This window comes from Chiloscyllium punctatum, chromosome 52 (assembly GCF_047496795.1).
Source record: "Chiloscyllium punctatum isolate Juve2018m chromosome 52, sChiPun1.3, whole genome shotgun sequence".
Lineage (NCBI taxonomy): Eukaryota > Metazoa > Chordata > Chondrichthyes > Orectolobiformes > Hemiscylliidae > Chiloscyllium > Chiloscyllium punctatum.
The window spans coordinates 28468451-28494120 of NC_092790.1; the positions used below are offsets into that span (position 1 = coordinate 28468451).

The following is a 25670-nucleotide window of genomic DNA, read 5'->3' on the forward strand; positions in this document are numbered from 1 at the left end:
CAAAGAGACCTTGGAGTGCAGGTTCATAGCTCCTTGAAAGTGGAGTTGCAGATTAATAGGATAGTGAAGAAGGCGTTTGGTAAGCTTTCCTTTATTGGTCAGAGTATTGATTACAGGAGTTGGGAGGTTATGTTGTGGCTGTATATGACATCAGTTAGGCCACTGTTGGAATATTGTGTTCAATTCTGGTCTCCTTCCTATTGGAAAGATGTTATGAAACTTGAAAGCGTTCACAAAAGATTTACAAGGCTGTTGCCAGGATTGGAGGATTTGAGCAAGAGGGAGAAGCTGAACAGGCTGGGGCTGTTTTCCCTGGAGTGGCGGAGGTTGAGGGATGACCTGACAGAGGTTTACAAAATCATTAGGGGCATGGATAGGATAAACAGACAAAGATTTTTCCCTGGTGTGGGGGTATCCAGAACTCGAGGGCATAGGTTTAGGGTGAGAGGGGAAAGATATAAAAGAGACCTAAGGGGCAATATTTTCATGCACAGAGTGGTACGGGTATGGAATGAGCTGCCAGAGGATGTGGTGGAGGCTGGTACAATTGCAACATTTAAAAGACATTTGGATGGGTATTGAATAGGAAGGTTTGGAGGGATATGGGCCGGGTACTGGTAGGTGGGACTAGATTGGGTTGGGATATCAGGTCGGTATGGACGGGTTGGACCGAAGGGTCTGTTTCCATGTTGGACATTTCTGTGACTCCAGTCTCAGATTTTCAGCATCTGCATGAATCACCCTCAGGCCCCGCCCCGTGACGTCACACATCAGTGTGCGCATGCGTGCACGGTCCCGGCCAAGATGGCGGATTTTCACCTCGAAATTGCAAAACATTTAACCACACGTTATTTTTCAAGGTGCTCGCTTCTCTCTGGAAGGGTTTATTCTCGGTCTGAATCCCTCTGTCCAGCTCCTGCAGCCTTGCCGTCTGGAAAAGCGCGTCTCTTCCCGTTTCCCACGGAGACAGACCCGGCACTGCGGCTGCGCCGCCCTCGCCTGTAGTGAGTATAGAGGGTATTCATCATCGCGGGGAATGCTGGGTAGGTACTCCGCCATTGAGGAGATTAACACAGAAGACTAATTCTGTTCATTAATAAGTTTCTCTTTCCTGTATTCCAATCTTCTGCTATCCAAATAATCTTTGGAAGAACACAATTAGCGGTTAGATAAATATCTTAAAATTTGAAGCATCTATCAAATCTCCCAAGTCATCTCTACAACATAACCTTGCCATTAAAATACTAATTCTCTCAAATCATTTGATCAATTCCCGTCCTCAACTGATGGTGGTAGATTTTGGAAACTCCTTCAATAGGTGGATATTTAACACTCAAGCCAAGGGCTGGTTTATTCTGAATGTCTCTCAACGTGTTTCTTTTGTCATCTCATTTTACAGAGAAGTGGAATTCATGAAAACGAAGTGTTTGATGCCAGTCCTGTGCTAACTTCTCAGCTACAAGCTTCAGCCAGGGAGTTTACATTGAAGTACAATCACATTGATTCAGAGGTGAATGTTTTTGAACATTCATCTATAATTCAATAGTTAACTTGTTTTGCTGTGGTTGATTGGATAGGCCCTGGTATGATCCCCTTACTGTGGATCTGAATGCATACCCATGCATTATTCTGTTTCATCCCTGTCCTTCATGACAATCTCTTTGCCATTGTCCAACCTGCACTACCTTTAATAATGAGTGTTTTGACTTTCTGTGACAGTTTACTGTTATTCTTCCAGTCATGTTCAAATGAGGGTTTCATCACTGCAGGTCCCTGAGGTATGTGCTGTTAATTTATTCCACTCGTATGTGTGGCCTCCCTCACAAACATCACTCAGACTCACTTTATGCTCCCTCTCACACACACTATTCCCTTCCCTGCTCATACCACCCAGCCTCCTCCAGAGGCTTTCATATTCTACTGTCTGAACAGCCCTCCCTATGTATTTCACCTTGGGGGAACATCACAGCCGTCCCGATCTGTTTAAACTCCTCCAGCCACTGCAACCTTCCCTATTACTGTCACCTCCACCAAACACTCCATCCCTCCCTATCACTGTCACCTCCGACAAACACTCCATCCCTCCCTATCACTGTCACCTCCGACAAACACTCCAACCCTCCCAAGCACTGTCACCTCCTCCAAACACTCCAACCATCCCGAGCACTGTCACCTCCTCCACACACTCCATCCCTCCCTATCACTGTCACCTCCTCCACACACTCCATCCCTCCCTATCACTGTCACCTCCTCCAGACACTCCAACCCTCCCTATCACTGTCACCTCCTCCAAACACTCCAACCCTCCCTATCACTGTCACCTCCTCCAAACACACCATCCCAATCACTGTCACCTCCTCTAAACACTCCAACCATCCCTATCACTGACACCTCCTCCATATACTCCATCCCTATCACTGTCACCTCCTCCAGACATTCCAACCCACCCTATGACTGTCACCTCCTCCAGACACACCAACCTTCCCTATCACTGTCACCTCCGCCAACCGCACCAAACCTCCCTATCCCTGTCACCTCCGCCAAACACTCCAACCCTCCCTATCACTGTCACCTCCTCCAACCACTCCAACCCTCCCTATCACTGACCACTCCTCCAGTAACATCAACCCTCCCTCTCACTGTAACCTCCTCAATATACTCCAACCCTCAATATCGCTGTCACCTTCTCGAATCACTCCATCCCTCCCTCTCACTGTCACCTCCTCCAGATAATCCATCCCTCCCTATCACTGTCACCACCTCCAAATACTCCATCCCTCCCTATCACTGTCACTTCCTCCAAACAGGCCAATCCTCCCTATCACTGTCACCACCTCCAAATACTCCATCCCTCCCTATCACTGTCACTTCCTCCAAACAGGCCAATCCTCCCTATCACTGTCACCTCCTCCAGACACTCCAACCCTCCCATTCACTATCACCTTCTCTGTATACTCCAACCCTCCCTACCACTGTCACCTCCTCCAGACACTGTAACCTTCCCTATCACTGTCACTTCCTAGAAACACTCCATCCCTATCACTGTCGCCTCCTCCAAACACTCAAACCCCACTATCACTGTCGCCTCCTCCAAACAATCCAACCCTCCCTATCACTGTCACCTCCTCCAACCACTCCAACCCTCACTATTACTGTCACCTCCTCCAAACCTCCAACCCTCCCGATCACTGTCACCTCCTCCAGACAGTGTAACCTTCCCTATCACTGTCACCTCCTCCACACACTCCAACCCTCCCTATCACTGTCACCTCCTCCAGACGCTCCATCCCTCCTTATCACTGTCACCTCCTCCACACACTCCAACCCTCCCTATCACTGTCACCTCCTCCAGACGCTCCATCCCTCCTTATCACTGTCACCTCCTCCACACACTCCAACCCTCCCTATCACTGTCACCTCCTCAAACACTCCAACCCTCCCTATCACTGTCACTTCCTCCAAACACTCCAACCCTCCCTATCACTGTCACCTCCTCCAAACACTCCAACCCTCCCTATCACTGTCACCACCTCCTAACACTCCAACCCTCCCTATCACTGTCACCTCCTCCAGACGCTCCAACCCTCCCTACCACTGTCACCTCCTCCACACACTCCAACCCTCCCTATCACTGTCACTTCCTCCAAACACTCCAACCCTCCCTATCACTGTCACCTCCTCCAAACACTCCAACCCTCCCTCTCGCTGTCACCTCCTCCAAACACTCCAACCCCACTATCACTGTCACCTCCTCCAAATACGCCAACCCTCCTGATCACTGTCACCTCCTCCAAACACTCCAACCCTCCCTATCACTGTCACCTCCTCCAAACACTCCAACCCTCCCTATCGCTTTCACCTCCTCCACACACTCCATCCCTCCCTATCACTGTCACCTCTTCCAAACACTCCAACCCTTTCAATCACTGTCACCTCCTCCAAATACGCCAACCCTCCTGATCACTGTCACCTCCTCCAAACACTCCATCCCTCCATATCACTGTCACCTCCTCCAGATACATCAACCCTGCCTCTCACTGTAACTTCCTCAATATACTCCAACACTACGTATCTCTGTCACCTCCTCGAATCACTCCATCCCTCCCTATCACTGTCACCTCCTCCAAACACTCCAACCCTCCCTATCACTGTCACTTCCTCCAAACACTCCCTCCCTATCACTGTCACCTCCTCCAAGTACTCCAACCCTCCCTATCACTCTCACCTCCTCCAAACACTCCAACCCTCCCTATCACTCTCACCTCCTCCAAACACTCCAACCCTCCCTATCACTGTCACCTCCTCCAAACACTCCAACCCTCCCTATCACTGTCACTTCCTCCAAACACTCCCTCCCTATCGCTGTCACCTCCTCCAAACACGCCAACCCTCCCTATTACTGTCACCTCCTCCAAACACGCCAACCCTCCCTATTACTGTCACCTCCTCCAAACACGCCAACCTTCCCTATTACTGTCACCTCCTCCAAACACTCCAACCCTCCCTATCACTGTCACCTCCTCCAAACACTCCATCCCTCCCTATCACTGTCACCTCCTCAAACATTCCAACCCTCCCTATTACTGTCCCCTCCTCCAGTAACATCAATCCTCCCTCTCAGTGTAACCTCCTCAACATACTCCAACCCTCCCTATCACTGTCACCTCCTCGAATCACTCCAACCCTCCCTATCGCTGTCACCTCCTCGAATCACTCCATCCCTCCCTATCACTGTCACTTCCTCCAAACACTCCAACACTCCCTATTACTCTCAACTCCTCCAGTAACATCAACCCTCCCTCTCAGTGTAACCTCCTCAATATACTCCCTCCCTCCGTATCACTGTCACCTCCTCGAATCACTCTATCCATCTCTATCACTGTCACCTCCTCCAAACACTCCAACCCTCCCTATCACTGTCACCTCCTCCACACACTCCAACCCTCCCTATCACTGTCACCTCCTCCAAACACTCCAACCCTCCCTATCACTGTCACCTCCTCCAAACACTCCAAACCTCTCTATCACTGTCACCTCCTCCACTCACTTTAAACCTTCCCTCCCAAACGTGCCTCTTACTGTACTTTGTTCAGTCATTCCAAACCGCCCTCTTCCGCCCTAATCTCTCCCCCCACCGTCTCCTTCCCCACCGTCTCCTTCCCCACCGTCTCCTTCCCCACCATCTCCTTCCCCCCCGTCTCCTTCTCCCCCCCGTCTCCTTCCCCCCCGTCTCCTTCCCCCCCGTCTCCTTTCCCCCCGTCTCCTTTCCCCCCGTCTCCTTCCCCCCCGTCTCCTTTCCCCCCGTCTCCTTTCCCCCCGTCTCCTTTCCCCCCGTCTCCTTTCCCCCCGTCTCCTTCCCCCCCGTCTCCTTCCCCCCCGTCTCCTTCCCCCCGTTTCCTTCCCCCCCGTCTCCTTCCCCCCCGTCTCCTTCCCCCCCGTCTCCTTCCCCCCCGTCTCCTTCCCCCCCCGTCTTCTTCCCCCCTGTCTCCTTCTCTCCCCCGTCTCCTTCTCCCCCCCGTCTCCTTCTCCCCCCGTCTCCTTCCCCCCCCCGTCTCCTTCCCCCCCGTCTCCTTCCCCCCCCGTCTCCTTCCCCCCCCGTCTCCTTCCCCCCCCCGTCTCCTTCCCCCCCCCGTCTCCTTCCCCACCCCCGTCTCCTTCCCCACCCCCGTCTCCTTCCCCCCCGTCTCCTTCCCCCCCCGTCTCCTTCCCCCCCCGTCTCCTTCCCCCCCCATCGCCTTCCACCCCCCGTCGCCCCCCCCCCATTATCTGCCCCTCCCAATCATCCCCCCGCTCCCCATCATTCCTCGGCCTCCATTGTTCCCCCTTCCCCTAATTGTCCCCCCCATCATCACCCCTCCTCCCACCGTCTCCCCCGTCCCCATCGAACCCCCCCACCCCTCACCTGCCCCCTTCTGTCCCCATCAGTCCCCAGCAGACCTCATCTGTTTAATTCAGTCCCCAGCCACTACCGTTCGTCCCTTGTCCAGTCCCCATCTTTCCCCACCGGTTCCCCCAGTCCCCACCTGTTCCGCTCTGTTCCCCTCTGTCCTGTGTCCCCACCAATCCGCATCTGACCCCATCAGAATCATCAGACCCCACCAGCCTCCGTGTCCCCACAGGTCCCACCAGTCCCAATGTGTCCCCACCAGTCCCAATGTGTCCCCACCAATCCCCCACCAGTCTCCATTTTTCCCCACCAGTCCCCGATCAGTCCCATCAGTCCCCCCATTCCCCATGTGCCCCTACCAGTCCCTATCAGAACAATTTGTCCCCCTCCTGTCTCCTTCTCTCCCCATCAGTTGCCACAAGAACCATCTGTCTCCCTCTGTCCCCTTCTCTCCCCACCTCGCCCCGCCAGTCCCTGCAGTCTCCCTCTGTCCCCACCAGTCCCCATTATTCCCATTCTATCCTCATCAGTCCCTCTCTGTCCCTGACAGTCGCCACCAATCCCTCTCTTTTCCCCCCTCTCACTCTTTCCCCCCCCTCACTCTCTCCACCCCCCCACTCTCCCCATCTGTTGCAACCAGTCCCAATCTCTCCCCATCTGTCGCCACCAGTCATCATCTGTCGCCATTATTCCCATTCAGTCCCCCTCTGCTCCCATCTGTTCCCACCAGTCTCCTCTGTCGCCATTAGTCATCATCTCACCACCAGTCGCCAACTGAATCATCTGTCCCCATCTGTCCCTATCAGTTCCTGTCAGTCCCCATCTGTCATCACCAGTCCCACTCCTTCCCCCTCCATTCCCACCAGTCCACATCTGTCCACATCAGAATCACCTGTCCCCACCTGACCCCACCTGTCCCCCTCTGTCCCCACCCGTCCTGACCCGTTCCCATCAAATCCTGAGGGTGCTCCCTGAATATAACTGGAATAACCCGAACACTGAGATAACAACCAGAACCAGGTGAATGGGGAGGATTCTGCAGTGAGCATCTCCCTAGCCCCTGTCCCAATGTCAAAACACACCCCCCTGCCCTGGTCAGTGTTATAATCCAGGACCAGAGCTCGGAATCAATGGGACCTTTGTTTTGGGATCAGGAATTTGCTTTCCCACCAAGACCATCTTCCCTTCCCCCACCCCTCTCTGCCTTCCACAAGGACCGTTCCCTTTGACACTCCTTGGGTTTGTATCACTCTCACCCCCCAAACCCCCAGGTACCTTCCCCTGTCACTGGAAAAGATACAAAACCTGCTGTTACACCCCCAGCCCCCTCAGCTCCATCCCGGGCCCCCAAACCCTTCTTCCAGGGGAGACAGAGGTTCACCTGCCTCTCCTCCAACCGTGTTTCCAGCATCAGGTGCTCCCGGTGTGGGCTTCTCGACATCAGGAAGACCCAATGGAAACTTAGGGAACGGTTCACTGAGCATCACAGCCGGGCCCAGAGGGGCTGACCAGACCCCCCAGTCACCGCCCAGTTCACTTCCCCCCCAACATGACCATCCTCGACCTCCTGCATTACCACAACGAACCACACCACAAATTGGAGGAACAACATCTCATCCCCCTCCTGGGAAACCTCCAGCCCAAAGGATTCAACACGGAGTCCTCCAATTTCAAGTAACCTCCTTCCCCTGCTCTCTCCCACCAACTGGATTCATTCCTCCCATTGTCCAACCAGGTGGGACCCTCTACCTGTCCTCACCCCCTTCGCCCTCATTTCCCCCACCCTGACCTGTTCCACCCCTTCGTCCTCCCTCCGCCTCACCCTCCCACCCTATCCTCCTTCCCCCTCACCCTCAATCCCCCTCCCACCCCATCCTCCCTCCCCTCCCCCTCTCCCTCCTCCCCCTCCCACCCCATCCTCTCTCCCACTTCCACCCCATCATCCCTCCCCCTCCCACCCCATCATCCCTCCCCCTCCCCCCATCCTTCCTCCCCCTCCCTCCCCCCTTCGTCCTCCCTCCCCCTCCCTCCCCTCTTCGTCCTCCCTCCCCCTCCCTCCCCTCTTCGTCCTCCCTCACCCTTCGTCCTCCTTCCCCCTCGTCCTCTCTCCCCCCTTGGTCTTCCCTCACCCTCCCTCTCCCTCCCCATCCTCCCATTCCCTCATCCTCCCTCCCCATTCCCTCTACCTCCCTCCCCACTCCCTCCCTCTCCTGTCGGTCCCTCTCTCCGTTGTTCCACTCCCTTTCCATTCTGTTTTATCATCCATCCGTCTTTCTCTGGCCCCCTCCCTCCTTGTTCCTGCCCTCTGAACGTCCCCCTACGTATATAAAAGCCCCTCTGTGTCCGATATACCCTCCTCATGGACCTCCCCCAATACCCGTCCAGGGGTACAGGAGCCTGTGGGGACTGACTGAGACCAGAATCCCTGATGGCTCACAGTCCAGGAGGAGTATATTCAGCCCATCGTGTCTATCCCCCCTTCTATTAACTGCCCAGTGTCCTGCCCCCCTGGGATTTGCCCCTGAATGGCCCGTGACTGAGTCCCCATTCTGGCAGAGACCGCTCCTCACTGATAGCCCACCGTCTCCCCACACAGTGAGCATGTGCAGACACTCACTGGCCTTTTGACTGACCGTGGATGGGCACAGCAAGATCCCACTCTCCAGCAATTTCGTCACTTCTTCCTCCCCCCCCCACCCCATGCCCCAATCTCACTCAAAGGGGTTTTACCTGACACCCCCTGCTCCCTAGTTTTCCATATGGATTCCCCCTAATTATTTGCCCTCCCAAAGTTTTGTCCCCACCCCTGGATGTTATGTCTGTTCCTAATTTGGCAGCACCCCCTCCCCCACCCACCCCTTTATGTTGGGGGGACACAGTGAGCACGTGCAGACACTCAGTGACCTTTTGAGGGACTGCTTCACTGCCCCTCACTCCCTGAGACAGGGACTTTACATAAACCTCCCCCCCATCACATTTTCACTCTATTGTGCTGCCCCCCCCCCCCCCGCCAATTATATTCCTGACCACAATTCCCAATCCCCCCATGTTCAGTCTCTCCCCCACTTCGGGGGGGTTTCCAGCCCGTCCCCATTTATTTCCCTTTCCAATCCACACCCCCACCAAATATTGCCCCCAATATTCTGTTTCCCCTACATTTACCACCCCCTTCCTCTGTAACCCCACAGCCCCCCATCTTCGGCTAATTTGTGACCACACCCACAATTTTCCACCCCCCTGGAATTTTCCAGCCCCCCCTATTTTCCCCTCCTTCCCCAATCTAATTGCCCCTCTCCCCCTGTGTACCTTCATTTACCCCCTACCCACCCCACTGTCCCCTCTGCCCATACTCCCCTATCTCTGTATAAAAGCCCCCTCTGTGTCTCCATTGTGTACAATTCCCCCACCCTCCCTCACCACCCCCACCCCTCACTGTGTCCCAGGCCCTGGGCTGGGGGGGGAGGGGGCACAGGGAGTATGTGCAGAGACTTACCGGCCATTCGACTGTGTGTGTCTTCATGCACAGCAAGATCCCAGTCCCCAGGCTTCCCCCCTGCCCCACTCCACCCTGAGAAAGGGGCGTTATTTCCCCCCACCCACACCCACACCCACAGTTTGGACAACAACAGGAGTCCCAGGGAACAGCAAGATCCCACTGTGTTAATGATATGTGCAATACCACACGATACTGAGTCCAAATCTCCCTTCGGGACAGGAGGACAGGGAGGGAGGGCTGGGGGCATACAGACAGATAGAGAGAGGGACAGAGACCGAGGTGGGGAGAGAACACAAACAAGATTAGGGACAGAGAAATGGAGACAGACACAGAAAGAGAGAAAATCCCAGGGTTGGCAGTGTGAGGGAGGGAGAGAGGGAGATGGAAGTTGATTAAATCAGAGTCAAGATCTTTTGAATCAAAAAACAAGAAAAACAAACAAAATCCCATCACTGAGTGACTTCCCAAAGCTCCCGATTTTATCAGCACTTCCCCCTGGTTTTAAACCCAGAGAATGGGAACAGATTTCACTGGGACCCAGGGGGTCAATGCTTTCTGACTGAGACCCCCAACCCCACCCCAAGGGTTTATATTCTGAGACTCGATGGAAGGGAGTTGGTCTCAGAGCCTGGATCTTGTCCCTCCCTCCGTGTTTAACCTGCCCCCTCCAGCTGCTTCTCTCCCTCTCTCCCTCCTTCCCTCACACTGTCTCTCTTTCTCCTTCACTCCTTCCCATCTGTTTCCCTCTCTCATTCTCTCTCTTCTCCCCCACCTCTCTCTCCCTGTCCCTATCCCCCTCTCCATCTCTGCTTAGATTCCTCTTGTTCTCGAGAATGGATTTGTGTCTCTGTGTCTCTCTCCATTCCCCTCCGTTCTGATTGAAATGCCCTCCCCTCCCTCCCTCCCTCCCATTTAAAGTGTGTTCCCATCTCCCCGCCCTGTCCTGTAGACATTAGCCCCCTCACTATCACATTGTGGAGGGATGGGGAGGAGAGGTGGTGGGGGGTCTGGGCTGGGGAAAGGAGGGATGATACACCCCACCCACTATCAGACCATCAGCAAACGGAGCCTGGGCCCTTTGGACAGACTCCTGTGATGTGTAAGGGGCAATCTGCAGGCTGAGGGGCGCACAGCAAGATCCAACAGGAAGCTGGGTGTGGCATACCTGGGTATTTCCTCATCTTTACCCCCTGCGAGAATTAGTGCCATCCCCCAGCAACAACCCCTCCCCATATCAACCACTCCACAAGCAAAATGCCCCCCCATGTAATTTTCACACAGCAAGATCCCAATAATACCAGCACTTTCCAAATCCAGTTTCTGATCATGAGTCTCTCTCTCTGTCTGTCTCTCCCTGCCTGGATTCCCACATCCTGTCCTCCACACCCCTCCCCATTAAAATGACGACAAGTCACAGGGTGGGCTATTGATGCACAGTGCAATCCCACAGGGTAGTCCCCTTTGTGCTCCAGAATGTGCTCAAATCCCACTTTACATCCGACAGGAGGCTGTGGATTTCTGTGTGTGGGACGGTTTTATTTGTTTGAAAAATCAACCAAAGAAAGACCGAGAGAGAGAGAGATCCCCTCCCAGATACCTGGGGAATTGGCGAACCTGTGTCTTTTCTGTGCGATTATCACATTTGGTCACCCTGGTTGCAACGTAGGCCACCCTGCAGGTAGTTTGAGACACAGCAAGATCCCACATGTAGCATTATTCTGATATTAGAAGAAGTCTTTGGAGAAAGTTTCTCATTTAAGGTTTTACTTCCCTCCTTGGGGTGTCCTGTCTGTCAGACACTCACTGGGGATTGATGTGTTTGTGTCAAATCCCAGGGCCCCAGTTACTTTAACTCCAGGCTTCAAATCTGTTTAAAAATGACAGGGCTGCAATCTGACAGGAGCCAGTTACCCAGAGGCCCCTAAAACCCAGGGTCCCCCAGAGGAGATTAAACCTCGGGGTAAATTAACACACAACTCACGTGGGCCCCCACGGGGTGCAGCCTGTCGACTAGGCCTCAGGCCTCAGGCCCGTGTCCCCTCTGGAGAAAGCTCTTGTTCAAAGGTCTCCTGATCCCAAAGTTTCTCTCTTTGAATCTTCAAGTGGCCAGCAAGATCCCTTGGGAGGAAAGAGACAGCATTCATTGAAAAGCAAAGGAGGAAAATTATTACAGAGAGATAGCACAGCAAGATCCCAGGTTTCCCCCTCTCTCTGTGACACAGACAATTTCCCAGCGACATCCAAACACAAACATATCGGGTGATGAGCTGAGTTTTCATTCCAAAGCTTTGGAGAAACTTTGAGATACCAGGTTACCTGATTAAAACACTCACTGCTTGCAATGACGGCATTGGGGCAGCTGGTGCACAGCAAGATCCCACATGCAACAATGCAGCAGCAGCTAATGACTCTGACCATTTCCCCCCTCTGTGATGCTGCTTCAGTTTAATTATTTCCTGTCACCCCAGAATCAAACATTGCAGAATTTCACAATCTCAACACACCTCTCCCTCTCTCTCCCCTTCTGTTTCCCCTGCTCTCTCAATTTTTCAAATCTCTCTCTCACTCTCTTTCTCTCACTGTTGTATTTTCTCACCCTACCCTCTCTGTAACCAATATTACTCTGACATTATGACAAGTCTTTAGAGAGTGTCACATCATTTGGGTTTTAATTCCCCCTCTCAGATCCTGGGGATGGACATAGAGTCAAAGAGATGTACAGAACGGAAAAAGACCCTTCGGTCCAACCCGTCCATACCGACCAGATATCCCAACCCAATCTAGTCCCACCTGCCATCACCCGGCCCATATCCCTCCAAACCCTTCCTATTCATATATCCATCCAAATGCCTTTTCAATGTTGCAATTGTACCAGCCTCCACCACATCCTCTGGCAGCTCATTCCATACACGTACCACCCTCTGCGTGAAAATGTTGCCCCTTAGGTCTCTTTTATATCTTTCCCCTCTCACCCTAAACCTATGCCCTCTAGTTTTGGACTCCCCGACCCCAGGGACAATACTATGTCTATTTATCCTATCCATGCTCCTCATAATTTTGTAAACCTCTATAAGGTCATCCCTCAGCCTCCGATGCTCCAGGGAAAACAGCCCCAGCCTGTTCAGCCTCTCCCTGTAGCTCAAATCCTCCAACCCTGGCAACATCCTTGTAAATCTTTCAACCCTTTCAAGTTTCACAACATCTTTCCGATTGGAAGGAGACCAGAACTGCACGCAATATTCCAACAGTGGCCTAACCAATGTCCTGTACAGCTGCAACATGACCTCCCAACTCCTGTACTCAATACTCTGACCAATAAAGGAAAGCATACCAAACACCTTCTTCACTATTCTACCTACCTGCGACTTCACTTTCAAGGAGGTATGCACCTGGACTCCAAGGTCTCTTTGTTCAGCAACACTCCCTAGGACCTTACCATTAACTGTATAAGTCCTGCTAAGATTTGCTTTCCCAAAATGTAGCGCCTCACATTTATCTGAATTAATCTCCATCTGCCACTTCTCAGCCCATTGGCCCATCTGGTCCAGATCCTGTTGTAATCTGAGGTAACCCTGTTCACTGTTCACTACACCTCCAATTTTGGTGTCATCTGCAAACCTACTAACTGTACCTCTTATGCTCGCATCCAAATCATTTATGTAAATGACATACTTTAACACCAGGCTTCAAACCTGCTTTAAAAATGACAGGGCCGCAATCTGACAGTAGCCAGTTAACCAGATGCCCCTAAAACCCGGGAACCCCAGAGGAGATTAAACCTCGGGGTAAATAAACACACAATCCATGTCGGCCCCCACGGGGTGCAGCCTGTCAACCAGGCCTCAGGCCTCAGAACCACGTCTCCCTCTGGAGCTTGGCCAAGGCTTCCCTCGGCCTGAACATTTTGGATCTTCACGTTGCAGCTTTCCCAACAAAAGTTCATCGGGATAAAAGAAGGAAAAGATTACTTGAAAGGGAATGTGAGAGCATTTTGAAGGCAAGTTACACAGCAAGATCCCAGGTTTAAAATCACCCCCGTCCATCCCCAATGTATTAATGTATCTAACATAGTCAGCAGTTAGGATGGAACATGGTGTGGGAGCAGATCTTCCCAGGGATTGGAGGGGGATAGTGAGGGAACACCATCAGATTCTTACACTCTGCAGTGACCTGGGATCAATTACCTTTTACTGAAAACAGTTCCCAACTTGTATGTGCCTGGAGCTCCCTCCAGTCTGAAAGTCTCATTCATCTCTATCCTGTCTCCTGTCTCTGACCCAATGGTATATTCATTCCCAGGATAGGGACAACATGGGGCTAGATACAGAGTAAATCTCCCTCCACACTGTCTGCATCGAATACTCCCAGCACATGTGCAGCATGGGGTTAGATACAGAGTATAGATCCCTCTGCACACACAGGATCGGGACAGCATGGGGTGAGATACAAAGTTAGGCAGCATTGTAGACAGTGCAGATGGTACCTTAACATTACAAAGGGATATCGATAGATTGGGTGAATGGGCAAAGCTGTGTTAGATGGAGTTCAGTGTCAGCAAGTGTGTGGGTATCAGGTTGGAGTACAGAGAGGGAGGTTTACAAGAATGATCCTGGAGCTCAGGGATTACATTCTGAGGGGAGACTGGACAAATGAGGCCGTTTTCCTCCAGAATTGAGAAAGCTAAGGGGTGATCTGATCAAAGCCTTCAAGGAATAAACAGAATGAGACAGGATCAATCAAGATCAACGATTCCCACAGGTTGGAGATTCTAGACTAAGAGGGAGCAGAGTCTGAGAATGAGGGCCCAGAGTGTTCAGGAGAGATGGTAGGAAGCACTTTGACACACACAGGGTGGGAGAGGTTTGGGACTCTCTTCCACAAACAGCAGTGGATGCTGGATCAGTCGTTGAGGTTAAATCAGAGAGAGATACATGTTTATTCAGTGAAGATATTGAGGGATATGGGCCAAAGGAAGGAATGTGGAGTTAGGCCACAGATTAGTCATGATCCCATTGAATGATGGAACAGGCTCGAGGGGCTGAATGGCCTCCTCCTGTTCCTATGTTCCAAAATGACGATCCTCCTGCACTTTCCCTATCCCCCCCCCCCCCCCCCCCCCCCCCCCCCCCCCCCCCCCCCCCCCCCCCCCCCCTCCTAGGGCAGGGACAGGATGGGGTTACATACACAGTAAAGCTCCCTTTTCTGTATCACCATCAACCCTTCCCAGGGTAGGGTCGGAACAGGGTTAGGTACAGAGTAAAGCTCCCCCTACACTGTCCCCATCAACCCATCCCAGGATTGTTTAATGGAGCTTTAATATTTGAAAATGCTTCTATTATTCTGTCATTCACTGTCCCTCAGTAACTGTGTGCGCGTTCGTGCGTGCATAAGTGAGAGACTGAGAGAGAGAAACGGAGACAGAGACCAGGGCCCTGCATTACTGGGTCAGGGAGTGTTGTGGAGAAACTATAGAGAACCACTAGGAGACGCAGAGAGTTCTTCAAGAAATAAGTCTTTTATTTGCAAACAAAAAACTGTGACACTGAGAAAGCAGATTCTCGAATGCCCCCGAACCTCAGGGTCCGTGGATTTTTATATCATTTTTGATCATGTTTCTGTGAGCTTGTCAGCATGACCAACTATCTTAATCAAAGTATCTCACTCCAGCTCCACAATAAACCAGTGATGTTAGTTCCCATTACCTCTTTAGTTGTACATTCTACTTGATGTTATTCTAATGTCATGATTAGATATTTATTGCGAACTCTGCTGCAGTGATCTTCCATTGCAGACTAACCTGTCATGATAGATATTTAGCTATTCCATCTATTACAATAGTCTCCTGTCTCAAGCTGACTCGACTAACTATTAGTTAGATATTTTAATGTCATGTCCCAAATATTTCCGGTCCCAATCCTGTCAGAATAACACTTACCAGAGAAACTTGCTTTATTACTAGTGTTATCTCATCTGGCCATAGTGACCCTTCAGCCTTAACCTTACTCTGCTAATGGGTGTCAGAATGTTCCACTATGGTTATCCCATCCTGCCCCTGCATTCCACAGACCACAGATTCCCAGTGGTCTTCATGCTTTAACCCTTCCTATGCTTTCATGGTCTTTATTTTCCATTGACCTCACTCCAACAACAATGCCATTTATTAGTTAAACAGGATGGAAGACAGCATCAATTCTCAGGAAGTGTTTTACTGTTTCTGTTTTTGTTAAAACACTTGGGCGGTGTGCTGGCTCAGTCAGGAGACTGTCTGTGTGGTGTTTACACATTCTCCCCGTGTCTGCGTGGGTTTCCTCCGGGTGCTCCGGTTTCCTCCCACAGTCCAAAGATGTGTAGGTCAGGTGGATTGGTCATGCTCAATTGCCCGTAGTGTTCGGTACATTAGTCAGAGGGAAATTGGCCTGGGTGGGTTACTCTCCGGAGGGTCGGTGTGGATTGTTTCCACACTGTCGGGAATCTAATCTATTTATGACATAACATCATACATAGTAATCTGAGATTGACCAGGTTCTGAATTTATTGTTACAATGGTTAAAGACTGTCACCTATATGCCCATCTCTCGTCAACTGGTCTGTTGAATTTCCCTCATGTTTTGCTCGATATACCAAGTGGGAAGTTGCTCAGTGACATCTTAGTTAGGTGTCAAAGCCCTCAAACAATAAAGTGCTCCTTTGAGATTAAATTTAAAGGTGTTTCTCTGCAAATGGCCAGACTCAAAATGATCACAGCAGATTCAGCCTTCACTTCACAGCAAAGTATCATCTTCCTTTAAATGGGAATATACATCATCTTAAAAGCTAAGGAAATAATTGTGACTTTAAATAAATACTTCCAGTAACTAACATAATCCAATAAATATTGATTCCTTTTGATATTTTTTACTGGAACTGTTAAGCTCAGACTATTATAAAGTTGTTTAAAACATAAGGAACTACAACTACATTAACATTGAAATGACTAATGTGGACTATTAGACCACTCACAACATTCTTAAGCAGGCAGCCCAGAGCATAACATTGCAGTTTGTTTCGATAAGTGTACAGTGAAAATTACCTGGAATAAAATAGCTCGGTTGCTGACTAGATTTTAAACAGGCACAATCATTACTCACAAAATTACACAAAGAACAAAGAACCCCTACAGAACCCCACCTATCCAGCTCGACGTAATTATGCTGTTCCGAGTACATCAGTTCCAATGTTAAACACCAGTATCAATGCTTCAAGTTGAAGTTGGAGGGCAGAAAAGAGAGTTTCTACACAACTCCCTGTTGAACTTTGCAAACCTGTTCAGCTTAGCTCAGCTAAAGAGCTGACCACTGCCCTTTGATTATGTCGGTGAGTTGTCAAGCACGATCACTTTGGCCTGAAGGCTCATCTGTTTACATGTAAACAAAAGGCCTCTTCAAATCCTTTTTATCTCTGTACCACACCAGACTGATCGGAACCTGCACCCCCCCCCCTCCACCTCCAACAAAAAATCAAGGACAGAGTCTCCTTGAGCCAAGGAACAGCTTTCAGATAAAAATGGACGAGTTTTGTGACACTAAAGAAAGTCCACATTTTTGTTTCAAATGCAATCCCACTGTCTCTGATTACAGATAGTAGCTTTAATTTGGACCCTTGCCAAGTCTAACCTCAATCCTCCAATGTGTAGTCAGCAAACAATCAAACTGCAAGGTCTTGCTTCTTTCAGCAGAAGGACTGCAGTAGTTATTGGGGAGACAGACAGAGGAAGCCGAATCCAGACTGATTAATTCACCAGACTTGGTGCAGTTAATATACTGGTGCAATTATTTTCTGCTCACAACATTTAAAATTCAGTCCTCAGTTATAACTATGTGATCTTTGTTCAGTCTCATTCAACGATGCATGGTTCATCGCAGCTTCTCCCAAGAATTGGGATACAATGTCAGGACAATAAACTTTCCCAAATTTATTAAGGTTCGAGGGAATGCAGTGAATTGTCACTTTGTTTCAGCACCTGTCAACACAAGTTGTCACCTGCTCCTTTTTCAAATGCACATACTTTTGTTCCACACACAAATCTCTTCACATCACCAAAATCATTTTTCTTGTTTCATATTATCTATTTTTTAAAAATATTACACATTCTGGACAAGATGGATTTTGGCCTGCATTGATGCAGCAATATTCTATAATTTAAAACCAGCTTTCAGGGGAATATCAATACTGGTTTGAACTCACACCAAGCATAGCACAATAGTGTCTGCTGTTCAAATTTTTTTTAAAATCCTGCGCTAACATGCCTCAGCAATGTGTAACTTTTCCACTGTCTTGTGGACTCTAGTGAGACCGTCAATCAAGGAGTATACAGTGGGATTTAGGTAAAGTATTGTTACTTCTGCAATCATAATTACTTGAGCAAGGTAAATACACTCACACCAGTGGAGAATTGTTTCAACCAAGAGCTGAGTTAACAAGAATGAAAACTATGTGAAGGAAATATATAATTGTTTTTGTATTATCTCAGATGTGCATACAAGAATGAAACATGCCTGTAAACAATGGTAGATGTTATAGACAAATAGATAAGGTGCTGTGAGGGTGGAGGTTAAGCCAGATATGCCTGTTCAAACAGTAGTTCGAAGCATCTGTTTCCCACTTCTGTAAAAACAAAAACAAACCCCAATTATAGGGTCATAGAGCTGAATATGGATGAGGAATGGGAGGGAATGTTACAAGGGAAACAGATGGCAGTGAAGGAGGATATACCTAACAATGGGCCACAGCAGGATGTGGTGAAATAGCCAAGCAAGACTTCTACTTTGTTATGTACAAGGCTGGATACGGCAAGAGATAAACAACAGTAATGGGCACCGGGTTGGGAGGAGTGAATCCAATATAAGATATGGACTTGCTAAACTCTGGGTGCCTTACGGCAGGCACCACGCTTGCAAGTGTATCATAAACAATACTGATTGCTTCAGATCTTGTCTCTGACTGAAATTATTGAAGTGCATGAGCTTTGTTTCTCAAAACTGGGGGTTCATCCGGGATATTCTTCCATTGCTGGGGGGAGTGGCTGGCCCTGGACACTGGGAAGACATGTCCCGTTCCCGATTGAGGAGCGGTCTCGTGTCCCAGTTTGGTCCGCTCCCTTGGGTGACTGGTATGAATCCCACAAGAGAGACATCTGAATCAGACAGTGAACGGAGGTCGATAGAAAATACAGCAGAAAGGGGCAAGGCAACTCTGTGCACAGACCAAGGTAAGAAACCTGACTTTTAAGTATTGCCTTGGTGGCTGAGAAAAGGGGTATTTAATCGCTGAGGGACTGGCGAGGGTCCTGAGAAATGGAGGGTAGGCAGAGTAAGTCAAACTGTGACAAAGTAAAGGAAGAAAAAGTCCCTGCTAACATTCCTCCAGAAAGTCCGTTGGGGAGGATGTTGCGGGAATGGACAAGTAAGACTTGTACAAGGGAAAAAGATAAAAAGAAAATGATGAAATATTGTTGTTTATTATGGACCAAAGAACCAATCCTTCGTCCGGCTGTCTTCTGACCAAAGTACAGTTCGGACGAGGATTGGGCATATCAGTATTTAGATTTGTATGTGAATGAAAAACAACCTTTTAGTCAAGAGGAGGCGGACTATGCGTCTTGTTGGAAGGGCAGTTTGGGAATGATGGTAGTAAAGACAAAGGATTCCCCCTCTGCCCCACCCAGTCTCTGGGATCCTCTTGGCTGCTTCCCCCCGCTCCCCCCCCCGTACCATAAAATCAGATTAGGTGGAAATGGAGGAGGAGGAGGAGAGACAGATAGATGGGGACAGGGAACGGATGACCCACAAGAGGAGGAAGAAGGGGTGGTGGACGGGGATGTTTTTGTCCCAGACCCTCAATCCTCAATGAAAGAAAGGGAAGATAAAGTAGATGTTGAGGAGACCTCTGGAGGATCTAAACCAAAGCCTAGGGGAGGAAAACAAAAAAAGGGGAAGAACGTAAAGAGTTATCCCCTTCGGGAGGTACCAGTAGGGGACAAAGAGATTGGGTTTGTAAGTGCCCCCCTCACCAGTGGGGAGGTCAGAACATTTAAAAAGGAGATGAAGGTCCTGGTTGAGGATCCGGTAGGGCTGTCTGAACAAATTGATCAATTCTTGGGGCCCAGTCTGTACACATGGACTGAGTTAATGTCTATTTTGAATATCCTATTTACTGGGAAAGAAAGGGGACTTATTCGAGGAGCATCCATTAAAATATGGGACAGGGAATATCCCACTGGGGATGGGGATGCTGGACAGGGAGAGGTGAAGTTTCCCCTCAGAGACCCCCAGTGGGAAAACCAAAACCCGGATCATAGAGAAACAATGAGGGAATTGAAAGACCTGATTCTAAAAGGAATAAGAGAGGCAGTTCCAAAGTCGCAGAATTTGACTAAAGCCTTTGATGTTAGACAGGAGAAAGATGAGACTCCCTCAGCTTTCTTGAAAAGATTATGAGACTCAATGCGGAAATATTCTGGAATGAACCCTGAGGACCCAGTGGCACAGGGTCTTTTGAAAGTCCATTTTGTGACAAAGGCATGGCCAGACATACAGAGAAAGATACAGAAGATAGAAGGGTAGAGTGAAAAGCCATTAGATGAATTGTTAAGAGAGGCACAGAAAGTGTTTGTAAAGAGAGAGGATGAGAGACAGAAACAGAAGGTGAAAATGATGGGAGCTACGGTTGGTGAGGTAGTTAAGAAAAGAATGGACCAATAGTGAGCAACCTGAGGGGTGGGTGGCAGCAGGTCGGACAGAGAGGGAGAGGGAGAGGGAGAGGGAGAGGGAGAGGGAGAGGACAAGGGGGAGAGGGAGAGGGAGAGGGAGAGGGAGAGGACAAGGGGGAGAGGGAGAGGGAGAGGACAAGGGGGAGAGGGAGAGGACAATGGGTAGAGGGAGAGGGAGAGGACAAGGGGGAGAGGGAGAGGGAGAGGACAAGGGGGAGAGGGAGAGGGAGAGGGAGAGGACAAGGGGGAGAGGGAGAGGGAGAGGGAGAGGACAAGGGGGAGAGGGAGGGGGAGAGGACAAGGGGGAGAGGGAGAGGGAGAGGACAAGGGGGAGAGGGAGAGGACAAGGGGGAGAGGGAGAGAGAGAGGACAAGGGGGAGAGGGAGAGGGAGAGGACAAGGGGGAGAGGACAAGGGGGAGAGGGAGAGGGAGAGGGAGAGGACAAGGGGGAGAGGACAAGGGGGAGAGGGAGAGGACAAGGGGGAGAGGGAGAGGGAGAGGACAAGGGGGAGAGGGAGAGGGAGAGGGAGAGGACAAGGGGGAGAGGGAGAGGGAGAGGACAAGGGGGAGAGGGAGAGGGAGAGGACAAGGGGGAGAGGGATAGGGAGAGGGAGAGGACAAGGGGGAGAGGGAGAGGACAAGGGGGAGAGGGAGAGGACAAGGGGGAGAGGGAGAGGGAGAGGACAAGGGGGAGAGGGAGAGGGAGAGGACAAGGACAAGGGGGAGAGGGAGAGGGAGAGGACAAGGGGGAGAGGGAGAGGACAAGGGGGAGAGGGAGAGGACAAGGGGGAGAGGGAGAGGACAAGGGGGAGAGGGAGAGGGGGAGAGGGAGAGGACAAGGGGGAGAGGACAAGGGGGAGAGGGAGAGGGAGAGGACAAGGGGGAGAGGGAGAGGGAGAGGACAAGGGGGAGAGGGAGAGGACAAGGGGGAGAGGGAGAGGGGGAGAGGGAGAGGACAAGGGGGAGAGGGAGAGGGAGAGGACAAGGGGGAGAGGACAAGGGGGAGAGGGAGAGGGAGAGGACAAGGGGGAGAGGGAGAGGACAAGGGGGAGAGGGAGAGGGAGAGGACAAGGGGGAGAGGGAGAGGACAAGAGTGAGAGGGAGAGGACAAGGGGGAGGGGGAGAGGGAGAGGACAAGGGGGAGAGGGAGAGGACAAGAGGGAGAGGGAGAGGGAGAGGACAAGAGGGAGAGGGAGAGGACAAGAGGGCGAGGGAGAGGGAGAGGACAAGGGGGAGAGGGAGAGGGAGAGGACAAGGGGGAGAGGGAGAGGACAAGGGGGAGAGGGAGAGGGCAAGAGGGAGAGGGCAAGAGGGAGAGGGAGAGGACAAGGGGGAGAGGGAGAGGGAGAGGACAAGGGGGAGAGGGAGAGGACAAGGGGGAGAGGGAGAGGACAAGGGGTAGAGGGAGAGGACAAGAGGGAGAGGGAGAGGACAAGAGGGAGAGAGAGAGGGAGAGGACAAGAGTGAGAGGGAGAGGGAGAGGACAAGAGGGAGAGGGAGAGGGAGAGGACAAGGGGCAGAGGGAGAGGGAGAGGACAAGGGGGAGAGGGAGAGGACAAGGGGGAGAGGGAGAGGACAAGAGGGAGAGGACAAGAGGGAGAGGGAGAGGACAAGAGGGAGAGGGAGAGGACAAGGGGGAGAGGGAGAGGGAGAGCGAGAGGACAAGGGGGAGAGGACAAGGGGGAGAGGGAGATGACAAGGGGGAGAGGGAGAGGACAAGGGGGAGAGGGAGAGGGAGAGGACAAGGGGGAGAGGGAGAGGGAGAGGGAGAGGACAAGGGGGAGAGGGAGAGGACAAGGGGGAGAGGGAGAGGGAGAGGACAAGGGGGAGAGGGAGAGGGAGAGGACAAGGGGGAGAGGGAGAGGGAGAGGACAAGGGGGAGAGGGAGAGGGAGAGGACAAGGGGGAGAGGGAGAGGGAGAGGACAAGGGGGAGAGGGAGAGGGAGAGGACAAGGGGGAGAGGGAGAGGACAAGGGGGAGAGGGAGAGGGAGAGGGAGAGGACAAGGGGGAGAGGGAGAGGACAAGGGGGAGCATTTGATAGAGGGTTCGAGCGACAGGGACAGAGATGGAGGTCTCCACAGGCAGGATGCTATTATTGTGGAAAGATAATAGTCACAAATGGTTTGGTGTGATAGATTTAAAGGATGCCTTTTGGGCTTGTCTCCTGGCGGAGGAAAGGAGGAATTTGTTTACCTTTGAGTGGGAAGATCCCAAGACAGGACGGAAACAGCAATACCGGTGGGCTGTGCACCCCCAGGAGTTTACGGTCTCCCTGAGTTTATTTAGCTAGCTGTTAGAACAAATATTAGAGAAATTTAGCAGCCCCAAGGGGACTACCCTGTTGCAGGATGTAGACGACCTCTTAGTAACAGGAAAAAGAAGAGAAAGAGTAGTAGAAGCCACTAACAAATTATTGAATTTCCTGGGTCAGCAGGGACTGAGGGTATCTAAGAACAAACTACAATATGTGGAGTGAGAAGTGAAATACTTGGGACATTTAGTTAGTGAGGGAAAGCGAAAGATAAGCCCGGAACAGATAGAGGGAATAGTGGGAATGCCACTGCCCAGGACTTAACGGGAGTTACGTACATTTTTGGGTCTAACGGGATATTGCAGATTGTGGATTGATTCCTATGGACAGAAGACTAAGAAATTATATCTCAAACTATTAGAGGGGGAACCAAAATGTCTAAGTTGGGATGATCGGGAAAAAGAACGAGTTGAGGAACTCAAAAGAGATCTGATCCATGCCCCCGAGTCAGCCTTACCTTCTCTAGATAAACCTTTCCACCTCTTTGTTACCGTAGATAAGGGAGCGGCTCTGGGAGTATTGACCCAGAGGTGGGGAGGAATGAGACAACCAGGAGCATATCTTTCGAAGCTATTGGATCCAGTATCCCGGGGGTGGCCTGAGTGTGTGCAGGCTGTGGCTGCCACTGCACTGTTGGTGGAGGAAAGCAGGAAGCTTACATTTGGGGGAGCCCTAATAGTAAGCACCCCACACCAAGTGAGAACAATCCTAAACAAAAAAGCTGGGCGATGGTTGGCAGACTCGCGGATTCTGAAATATGAGGCAATATTAATAGAAAAGGATGATCTAGTGTTGGTCACGGACAATTCTTTAAATCCAGCTGCCTTTCTTTGGAAAGGGGAAGGAGAATCTCCTTAGAATCCAGGGCACGACTGCCTTGACATTATAGAATACCAAACTAAGGTCCGCATGGACCTGAGAGATGTTCCACTTCATGCAGGAGCCCCACAATTTATAGACAGATCATCCCGGGTGACTGAAGGGAAAAGACATAATGGGTATGCAGTCGTAGACGGGATGGAAGGTAGTGTGGTGGAGGCAGGAAGGTTGCCAAATGGGTGGTCAGCTCAGACCTGCGAACTCTATGCATTGGAAAGAGCCCTTAGGGCGTTAGAAAATAAAGAGGGAACAGTATACACTGACTCTAAATATGTATTCGGTGTTGTCACGTTCGGAAAGATATGGCAGGAAAGAGGACTGATCAATACCCGGGGGAAAGAATTAGTACACGAGGAGTTGATTAAACGGGTCTTGGAGTCCCTATTACTCCCCCGAGAAATAGCAGTAGTGCATGTAAATGGTCATCAGAAAGGAAATGAACCTGAAGTTAGGGGAAATAGATTAGCCGATGAAGTGGCTAAGGAAGCAGCCCTGAACCCACAAGAAGTGGTGATCCATTCCCTAATACCTACTGTCCCAGGTCCTAGGGAAGCTCCTATATTTACTGAAAGAGAGGAAAATAATTGAGAGATTTAGGGGCTGTAAAAACAGCAGATGGGCATTGGAGGTTACCTGATGGAAGGGAAATGTTAAACAAAATGATGATGGGAGAGATTATGGCTGTCCTACATCAAGGCAGGCATTGGGGAGTACAAGCAATGTGTGATTTAGTTCTTAGGGAATATGGATGTAAAGGAATATATACAATTGTTAAACAAATATGTGAGGGATGTATAATATGCAGAAAGGTAAATCAGAAAGTCTTGAGAAAACAGACCCCAGGAGGAAGAGACCCAGGATTGAGATCCTTCCAGAGTATACAAGTAGATTATACTGAACTCCCCAGAGTAGGGAGACTAAAGTATATGTTGGTTATAGTAGATCATCGATCTGGTTGGGTTGAAGCATACCCCCGAGCTACTGCCACTGCGAGTGGGGTGTCTAAAACAATATTAGAGAACATAATTCCCCGATATGGGCTAGTGAACCATATAGATTCTGACCAAGGAACTTATTTTACCTCTAAAGTGTCACAGGGGGTAATGAAAGGGTTGGGAATTTCCTGGGAGTTCCATACTCAATGGCACCCGCCATCATCAGGAAGGGTTGAGAGAATGAACCAAACACTCAAACGACAGCTCGCTAAACTGATAATAGAAACCAGACTCCCTTGGATCAAATGTTTACCTATAGCTCTCTTGTGAGTACGAACAGCCCCAAGGCAATTTTTGGGACTATTCCCCTATGAAATCTTATTTGGATTACCTTATCTGGGAACAAATGGGGAATTGCCACTTCCCGAAACTAAAGACTTGTTCTTAAAGAAGTATATACTGGGTTTGTCCTCCTCTTTGTCTTTCCTCAGGGAACAGGGTTTATTGGCACAGACTCCACCCCTTGAATTCACCGTTCATCCCATCCGGCCGGGAGATTGGGTCTCAGTAAAATCATGGACAGAGACTAAATTACAGCCGGACTGGGAAGGGCCAGACCAGGCTCTTTTGACGACCGAAACGGCAATAAGGATGGTGGGGGAAAGGCTGGACTCACTACACTCGGATCAAAGGGCCAGTGGAAGCTGCAGTTGAGGAAGAAGTCTGGACAGTCAAATCAACGCAAGACCCACTGAAACTCAGACTAAAGAGACTTTGAGTAACTGATTATACAGTGGTGACACGAGCGCGGGATTATTTCTGTAAGATTGTATATTAAGTCGTTTTGTGCTTCCCCATCATGTTTAGAATGCTGGAGATGCTTAGAGTTATGATGCTAGCTCTCTTCGTATTGGGATTTTGTCAAACACCATTTTCATATGTATTATTAACAGTCCCTGAGTCTGATAATCCACAAGTAATAGACGCTGATGTATGCAGCTTAAATTGTGGGGATGTAGATAATCAGACACAGTCCCACAGCTCTGAGATACATCTTAATCCTATGGGGATGGCCTTGGGGATGGTACTTGGTATAATGGTCTCGTCACAGTACACCGGGCCCCCGTCCGACCAGCTCTCGATTGTCCTGATAAAAAGTGTAACCCAATATACTTAATGATAAAAAAAAACACATGGCACAGAGCAATTCTGGGGGTTGGGGGTAGGGGGGGCACCTATGAGATACAATTAAATGAAACATTTGGGATAGAAATGAAAGCAAATGGGAAGGATTTCTTGGGCTGTTGTTTTTGAATTAGCGTAGGACAGGGAAAACGGGCAGAACTACTGCGTCACCCCTCCCAATGACCCTAAAGTAGTAAAAATTACACAGGAAAAGGACTTAAAACAGACC

General features: G+C 50.3%; 1 long non-coding RNA gene across 1 annotated transcript; it reads left to right on the forward strand.

Annotated features, from left to right (window-relative positions):
* Positions 1 to 804: 804 nt before the first annotated feature.
* On the forward strand, positions 805 to 25450 carry LOC140470568 (uncharacterized). Its single transcript, XR_011956532.1, has 3 exons — positions 805 to 1004; positions 1400 to 1510; positions 24748 to 25450. It is a non-coding gene; the product is annotated as an uncharacterized lncRNA (long non-coding RNA).
* The last annotated feature ends 220 nt before the right edge of the window (positions 25451 to 25670 follow it).